Source organism: Rhopalosiphum maidis, chromosome 2 (assembly GCF_003676215.2).
Source record: "Rhopalosiphum maidis isolate BTI-1 chromosome 2, ASM367621v3, whole genome shotgun sequence".
Taxonomy (NCBI): domain Eukaryota; kingdom Metazoa; phylum Arthropoda; class Insecta; order Hemiptera; family Aphididae; genus Rhopalosiphum; species Rhopalosiphum maidis.
In genome coordinates this window covers 90313202-90322416 of record NC_040878.1, presented here as the reverse complement: position 1 = coordinate 90322416, position 9215 = coordinate 90313202, and the positions used below count along the sequence as shown (strand labels likewise).

The 9215-nt window shown below is 24.6% G+C and overlaps 1 long non-coding RNA gene and 1 pseudogene across 2 annotated transcripts; both read left to right on the top strand.

Moving 5' to 3' along the window:
- Positions 1-262: 262 nt before the first annotated feature.
- On the top strand, positions 263-3129 carry LOC113554196. Of its 2 annotated transcripts, XR_003405241.1 has the most exons (4): positions 263-419; positions 1174-1420; positions 2644-2817; positions 2888-3129. It is a non-coding gene; the product is annotated as an uncharacterized LOC113554196 (long non-coding RNA). The 2 variants fall into 2 exon arrangements; XR_003405240.1 differs by having other exon boundaries at positions 2644-3129.
- A 5032-nt stretch (positions 3130-8161) lies between these two features.
- Positions 8162-8993, top strand: LOC113552658 (annotated as a pseudogene).
- Positions 8994-9215: the final 222 nt, after the last annotated feature.

Below are 9215 nucleotides of genomic sequence, written 5' to 3'. Positions count from 1 at the left end.
TACTGACCTTGGAAAAGACGCCACTTATTTCTTTAGCATTTATTGTCATTTGTTATATGAAATTGTTTACTATGAATATAGATAAATATATTATATAGTTTAGCCTTATATTAATAAAATCAATTACAGTCCTATTAGTATAAAAAAAAAATAAAAGTATTTATTGTAATAACAAATTAGCATTTAAACCATTGATATTGCTTATAATACTATATAATGACGTATATAGTCATTAAAAAAATATAATTATCCTATTTTAGACGAATTATATAGTGTGTGGAGTGATTTTATCATTATGTGCTTAATTTGTATAAAGGCTTGTGTTCAGTAGTATAGCATCCAGTCAATACAGTTATACAGATCAAACGAGATTTAGACGACCAACAACGTGAACAACAAACATCAATTTAAGTGCTTTGGTAATGTTAAAATTTATATTAATGTTTTTATTAGTTAAAACCACTATAAGGCTATAACCCATAAGCATAATAAATGTTATGGATTTTACAAAATAAATATAAATAATATTAGAATAAAATCAAATCCAACATTTTTTTTTTTTTGAAATGTGAAACATAACATTATTTCCTTAAAATAGTTAATTATACTATTGTGTATTAAATATTAATCAAAAAAATAAAATATGTCTTATAAGTTTATTGAAATCAATAAAATATTAACTTTATTAATAGTTAGTGCTTACATTTAAAAGCTCCGAAATAAAATACTTTTTTCACAACTATCTACAGAAATCGACTCTTTGCCTAACATTTATATTGATTAAATCGTAATCGTAATGTGTCTATTAAATATTAAAAAATCATCTGCAGTACCCCTATATTAAACATGTGGGTCTTCAACAACATTTTTTGTTTTATGTAATTTGTGAGTTAAAATATATTAAAAATATCTATCTATAGTTTATACAATATTAAATTTAATAAACACACACATAACTATAGATGGGTTTCTATATTTAAGGTTATTAGCATTATTCAAACCATCCTCTATAATTCTATATTTCAATGATAAAATAAAATTATCACATTATTTACGAGTATTTAAATTATTTATGATTTAATAATAAATGTGAGGTATTATTTCAAATAAACGAAGAATTTGGAAATCTTGTTGTTTTAATATTCATTTTCAAGTTTTAATTTCTATTTTCAGCCATATTTATGGTGAACATAATTTGACGACTGTGAAATTGTACTAAATATCTCTAAATCGAAATGAATCGCTACCTGCAACTTTTGGTTTTCGTCATTCTTTTGACATTGTCCGTAAGCCAAAAATCGGGGTGCCGAGGCCAATGTTGGACAGATGTAAAGTTTCGTGACGAATTTTGTTCAGAAATATTTAGATATGTGTACACTACTATAGAACCGGCAAATGTGGTGTGTTACTGTTGTCGAAGGTAAACAAAAATTATTTTAATTTACAATAACAATAATAATATAAGTTTAATATATTTAAGAGAAGCAAACTAGTTTAAATAATAACATAAAATATAAATGATTGTAAAGTCTAAGCTTGTAGAAGAGACAAAAGTAAGTTGTTATCTAGCAAAAATATTTAAGTTTTAAGCTGTTAATAAAAACAATCTTATTTTTAATTGAAAATTATAATAAATTAAATATCAAAAAGCAATAAGAATAAAATAAAAACAAACAAACGATTCTCAAAAACTATACATACTCGTACAGGTAATTTTAATCACATCAGAAAAGTTATCATAACAGCATCATAACAGTTATGACTACAGTAGTAGAAACCACCGTTTTTCAAGATTATAGAAAAACAAATTAATTATCATGAATTTTTTAAAATATAATATTCCATTTTTACTGTAATGTATGATATAACCTTTACTTAGTTAATATTTAATAATTTTAGAGAAATACATATTTTTATCACATTTTTTTTTTTTATTTCTCTGTTGATAAGTTTCTATATTTTCTATATTTTAGCTTAATTCAACGATTGTTCTTTGAATCTGCTGAAAAAATTATTTATATATCTTATTGAGATTATTATACTCGAAGTAATTCAGTTTTAGCCTTTTAGATTTAGGAAAATTAAATTCATTGTAATTTTACACATTTTGAGATCCCACACAGATTCATTTATTTTAGATAAAAAAATTTCAGTTGCAGTATTAACATTAACTAAAATCAACAATTCAGCTAACTTTTCTTGTTTAAGAATTTTATTAAGTTTATTTAATAGAATATAATAAATTATTTTTCATTCCACATTATCATTGCTAATGTTATTTTTTTTTTATAGTTATACTAATTTTTTTTAAAGAATTAATTGTACTATAATAATGGTCACCAGAAACTATCTAGAAACCTTTTTTTTACTAAGTTGAAGAACGTCAAACAATTTTTAAACGAGTAATATCATAATCTAAAATACTAAGACTCACAGAGCTACAATAATAATTAATTAATAACGCCTGACTTTACTGAATTCGATATTAAAGAGTTTTTAATGTACTATAAGTCCATAAAATGTATTTTGTTGTTCGTAATAATTAAAACATGAAACGTCATAAATGTGAAAATTAAAAATAACTTTCTTTTAAATTACAATGTTATATGTTTTAGTAATTTATTAATATTTTAATTTTTTCAGAATTTAATACATGTCAATTGCAGAAATTCAAGACAATATTACTGTATAAAGCGTCATCATAGAACACAATAGAACCGACAGCTATCTTAATTATTTTATTCATTGAAAAATATTTTTGTTGACCTCCAAATTAACTGTTATATTTTTTCCGTGATATTTGTGATAATGAAAATGGTAAAGAACTAAAAAATTAAAAATATGTTCTAAGGTTCCGATATAGAATAATAAATGCTTTATAATTTAGATAATTATTGATTACAACATCATGCCGAGTCAGCTGTTTGACTGTCACTTCTATTATGTTCTATGACATCATATTCTTTAGAAGACATCCAGAAAGTTAATTTGATATAATAGAAATTCAATTATATTTAGGTTATCATAAAATAATTTCTGTTTAAATATTTTTTTTGTATGATTTATTTTAAGGGTATTGCCTAAAATCCAGAACAAAGTTCTATGCATTTTTTTTTGTTTTTTTTTTTTTTTTATAATTTAAAAATATAATATATAACACTACATAGGAATATTTTATTGTTGTATATTCATTTATTTTTGAATTTAAAAAAATGATTGTCTAGCTTATAATGTTTATATAATTATAATATTAAAATGTAAATGATGTTTTCAAAGTATCAATAGTATGTGTAAATTGTTGACTTGGATAGTTTCTGATGATTTCTATTTTACATCATATCAGTTATGTCCTATGTTGACATTTACTATGATTTAAAAATATAACTATCTATACAATTAAAGATTATGTTTTGCGATCATTGTTATTATTTTAATGATATAATAAATTTAATAATATAATCGTTATTTATTGGCATCAATATTCAATAATTATATAACTATTAAGATAGTTGTAGTTATTTCTTATTCTGGTTATAAGAAAAATTATTGATCACAACATAATTATAATATTACATTGTGTGGTTAATGAAATAATAAATAATATATTAATTATTTTTGTATTTTTGACAATTTTACACCAATCGATACGTAAACAAGTGTTTAAAAAAAAAACCATGTTAAAATAAACCAGAATTAAAAAATTTCGTATACAAACGAATAGACCAGATGTCAACTATAGCTGACACGTGGCAGTGAACGTGTTCATTATTATATATATATATTTCAAAGTTAAAATAGAAATATATATACAGTCTTTAAAGCAGTTCACAATAAGCATATGAGCGCGACAAAGTAGATATGGGATTGCATACTTGAGGTATACCCGCCAGTGGCACTCGAGCGCATTGAAATATAAATCATTGTTTTTTAATATTTTATAATTTAAAACACATATTATATAGTTAACTATCGGATAATTTATGTGTTTCAAACATTTTTACTTCTGGAGTGGGTTTTTGACGTTTTTGTCAATGAGATACCTTAAAAATGGACAGTGGTGCATCTAGAATGCCTATCTAGAACGCCTTGTTATCATAATTTATCGTATTATCTACTAAAATTTAAAAATGCAGCTTTGGTAAATTAAAAAAGTGAATACTCAAACATAAGAGTTTACTTAAAAGTAAAGCTTTACTATGTATAATTTCCTTTAAAATATACTAAAAAGACAGTGGTGTCATGACCTGCAAAGATAAATTTAAATTTAAAAAAAAAAAAAAATGTTTAATTTGGTCTAACTACTATCTTGATGAAGTACCTCCAATGGGAAGTCTCTTCACTTCGTTATTCCTGTGTTATTTATATTAAGCTAATTGTTCAAATTTGTAACAGATTGCTCTAAAAAAATAAAGTTAAAAAACAAAAAAAAATGTGTATCATTTTACGCGATTATTTAAATATATTAATTATTGTTTATTAACAATCCTTTAGCTAATAGCATACGTCTAAACATTTTAGCTTTAAAACTTAGTTAAGTGTTTGATGTTAAACTTTTCATGTTATTTGTGAACAGCTGATTGGCTCGTATTTTACTAGGTGAGGTTTCGTTTTCATCGTTGTGGTCTCTTATAATACTGTGCTGGCTAATTAGAATAATACATATTATTAAAATAATACTTAAAAGTACCTAATGTTTATTTTACGAGTATAATGTTAATCGTCAGTCAGTAAAGACATTTGAAAGCAAACTTTAGATATAATATTATTTTATACTTCAATTTTATTGTATTAGTTTACTTTTTTTAGTATAATATAAGTTTTTTTTAATAGTTCTGTTTTATATAAATTAATTTAATTTAAACGTTTTCATTTTAAATTGTAATACTTATTTTTAGTGAATAATTTTTCAAGAACACTTTGTGATCGGAAATTGAGTATTCTTGTGACGGCGTTTTCTAACATTACCTAAGTCATTGATATTCAAGAAAGGTAAACGAGATTAAATATATATATAATGGATGAATAATACGTGAAAACTATTAAGTTGATTATTAAAATAAAAGCGGCGATGATATTCAGGTAAGTTTAATTTATCAGTGTAATTTAAATAATGTGTAGGTTAAAACTTACCACTTTAATATTATATAGTTATAGTATTATAATATTAATTATGTTTATTTTCAGGTATATATTATGTACAGTGTTGAATTCAGTAGACAATAATATATCAATACGAACGAAATTACTTAAAAATATAACACTTTGAGTGTGGAACATGTTTTTTTTTATAAATTTGCATTATAATCAGATCGGACAACAATGGATAATGATTACCGTTCATCGGATCATAATTAATATTACACACGTCTTGAATTCAGCACTGCCAATAGGGATAATGGGAGATTTTCGGTCACATGAGAGATACTATTTTATTAAGTCAAAAATGTATTCTAATCATTATCATCTTAGCTTAAAATATGCTTAACGCGATAAATCGAGAAAGTTCCTTTTATTAAAGCTGACCGGCAGTTTACCGATTATCCTCCGTGTGGATTAGGCCTAAAGTTTATACTCGGGGAAACCACAATAAAAAAAACGCGCCACATGCAATACCTCATGCAACATTAAAGTTGATATAATATCGACATTCATTATGTGCTAAGGTGGTGAGGAAATTTGCAATGTATAATTATTAAAATTTGTAATATAAAATGTTATTAAATTATCATACAATATAATATATATAAAATGTATACTAAATCGTACACTGTAACATTGTACATTAATAATTACTAATAAATTAATGACGTTATTTCATCGTAATATATTATAATATTATTTGGATTCTCTATAGGCGGTTACAGAACGGTTAAAGAACATCACGAAGTTAGCGCGTGCGCGCGGTCAACACGAACATTGTATTTTTGGACATTCGGTCCATCGCATAATCATCATCATCATCATATTATTATTATTATGTTTTGCATAAATATAAAATATAAACGATGCGAGATATACCAGTAAATAATATTATATTATTATATTGTTATAATATTATAGATATGTGCACGGCGGGACTCCGCCGGAGATTTCTTAAGGGCACGGTCAGCGGCGAAACGAACCTAAATTAACCTATAAAATTTGCCCAGCCACTGCCAATTGCCATTATATCCTATGTTATTTGTCTATTAATTGTAATAAATACTAGTACCTACATACTTAGTTACTGTTGCTCACTTTCATATTTGCACCCACCCACCCACCCCCAAATATTAAAAAAAATGGAGAAGCAATCGCTTTTTAAACACTGCGTTCATTTTTCACTGGACACAATACAATTTGCTGCAGTTTACCAATTGCGCCTAAAATTACTTTTTTATATACCAGTTGTGCTCTATAAATTTTATGGTCGATAGACCAATTACGCTCAAAATATTTTATAATACTTTAAGAAAATGTATTAATTAGTTATAATAATTATTATATCATTATAAATGAAAACACCAACCGATTTTAATGTGTGTGAGTATTAATACGTCATAATATAATATAAATAAATAATTTTTTTTCTCATTTTACAATTAATTTATGATCGTCAAATATTCAAAATTAAATACAGTTACATTGCATTATAATTCGTTTCATAAAATTCACAATACTTTTATAAAATATATTATACCCAATCACTTTTACTAATAATCAATTGATGTAATACTTATTAACTTTCCAGCATTTTTAGTGTGTACTATGTGTTATAATACAAGCGCAATTGGTTGGTATACTGACCCTAAACGAAAATGTTGTGTTAGGCGCAAATGGTCCATACCTTAATTTTCGTGTACGTCGTATTATATAATTATTCACAATGCACATTGTATAAACATTATATTTGACGGGATAGTATGATCCTATTATCTATGTGGATAACCCTACACCGAATCAATTAACAAAAACTATAATTATACTTTAATATATCTTATATGTTCGATAACTATAATATTATAGACTTAAATAATCATTGAATTTATACCGTACTAAAATCGCTTATTATGGCCATATTAATCGCAAGACGAGAAGGCATTAGCCAGGCAATACTAAGAGGAGTGCAAATTCACATACTATCTACTTATTGTGCAATCCATTTTATTTACATAATATTTGAAAAATGTATATGTTATATAATTATTACTACAGAAGAGTATTTTTATTGCATACACATTATTAAAGTTACGATTGTCTGGCTGTTGGAGCACTAAATTTAAAATATTGGCAATTCATTAATACATGTGATATCTATGTATTATTATACGTATAATCCATATAGGATTAATTGGCAAATGCATATTTCCCATCGCGATTAGCATAGACGTAGAAAGTGAACAACAGGATATATTACTGAAAAAAAAAAAATCAACTTACCGTAAAAATAATAGTAAAATAAATCACTTTAATAACAATATCGATATATCATGAACATACTAAGGTTATCTATATAAGCTAATAACAGGTCATTTTACCACTCAGAATCGTTTTTCGTAATTAATGATAAATGAAAAAAAAATTATAAATGTTTCAAAATTTTTGTAATAAACCAATATAATATAAGTAATATATTTTTTTCGAAAATATATGTACATTGTACGGCTCATCACTTAAATCTAGTAATCACTGATGTTACCAAAAGTTCATTAAAAATGTCTAAATTTTTCAATACAATCCCAAATATATATTTGTTTTTCATCCAAAGTGTCCCTAGATGGGCATCATTAGCATTTGGTAATGATATAGCAAATCAAATACAAAAAAAAAAAAAAAAATTGAAAAAAGTGTGCAATACAAGATGGGAAGCTAAATATTAATTTATATACACATTAAAACAAAATTGTATTAATATCTTTGACAATTAATATTTCACTAACCAGCAAAAAAAGTGATGAATTAAATAGAGCAAAATCTCTTTTAAAAAAAAATGCAATCATTTGAGTTTTTCCTATAATTATTTGGGAAAATGTTTTGAAACCATTGTCTGTGGTAGGTATCAAAGATTTTTCAGCGCTCATAAATCATTATCCATCAAACCAGTAAGTTTTTGCAAATTGGTATTAATTCAATTAAAAACATGAGACATAATTATAAAGAACTGGTATAATTAGCAAAAAATATGTGTCTAAAATGGGGAATACAATTTCAGAATAAAAATAAACGAAAAATGTATTCCAAAAATCTATTTGGTGAAATTGATGGTGACAGGGGATTGGGTGTTACAGAGGAACAATTTTAGGTTTCAGTATTTACTTTCATAGATACTGCTTTATTTAAACTCGAAAATCGTTTTAAAGGACTTAAAATAGTATCAAATACTTCAATAGTTTAATACTTCAATTTTTTTTTAATGCCACCAAATATAATAAAATTAAATAAAACAGATTTAGTAAAATTATGCTATGATTTTTTTTTTCAGTTTTTAAAGCTGACTTAACTTCTGATTTAACAAATCAAGTTCTATCTAATAAATAAAAACCACTGAGATGAAAACAATTAAAGAATTAATCTCCTTCCTCCGGCAATTTGGATTGATCAAATTAATTTAAGTAACATGCACTATTATATACAAATTTATTATTTAAGATTATCATATAGTTTACCTCTTAACTTATAAATTGTTCTATAATATATGTACCAATGACTTCGATGCCGAGGGTTTGTCTTTCTTAATAAAAAAAAAAAATTAAAGAATTATATTTATATTCATTAGAAAATGACCATCTTTGTATAGCAAAGTTGTGACATCTTGTATTATATTTTTAAGTTTACCAGTGACTATTCCATCGGCCTAACAATCGTTTTCTAAACTTAAATTGATTAAAAACTATTTAAGAAACTCGATATCTCAAGACCTACTAACAAACATAAGTATCTTAAATATAGAAAGAGCTCGCACTGAAGAACTTTACGTAGAAAAATTAATTTTAGACTTTGCCAATCAAGGATAGGTTTTCTTTTTTTTAAGTAATTTTGATAACATAAATATGTAATTATTTTTGTAATTTTGAATGTATTTACTATTTTGTATAATAGTGTAAATATGTAAGTATATGTATAATATGTAAACACATAAAAAAACATAAATATTTAATTTTTTTATTAACATTTTAAACATATCAAACATTTTTATCTAGTGTAAATTTGTATTTTTTCAGTTAAAAGGAAATTTA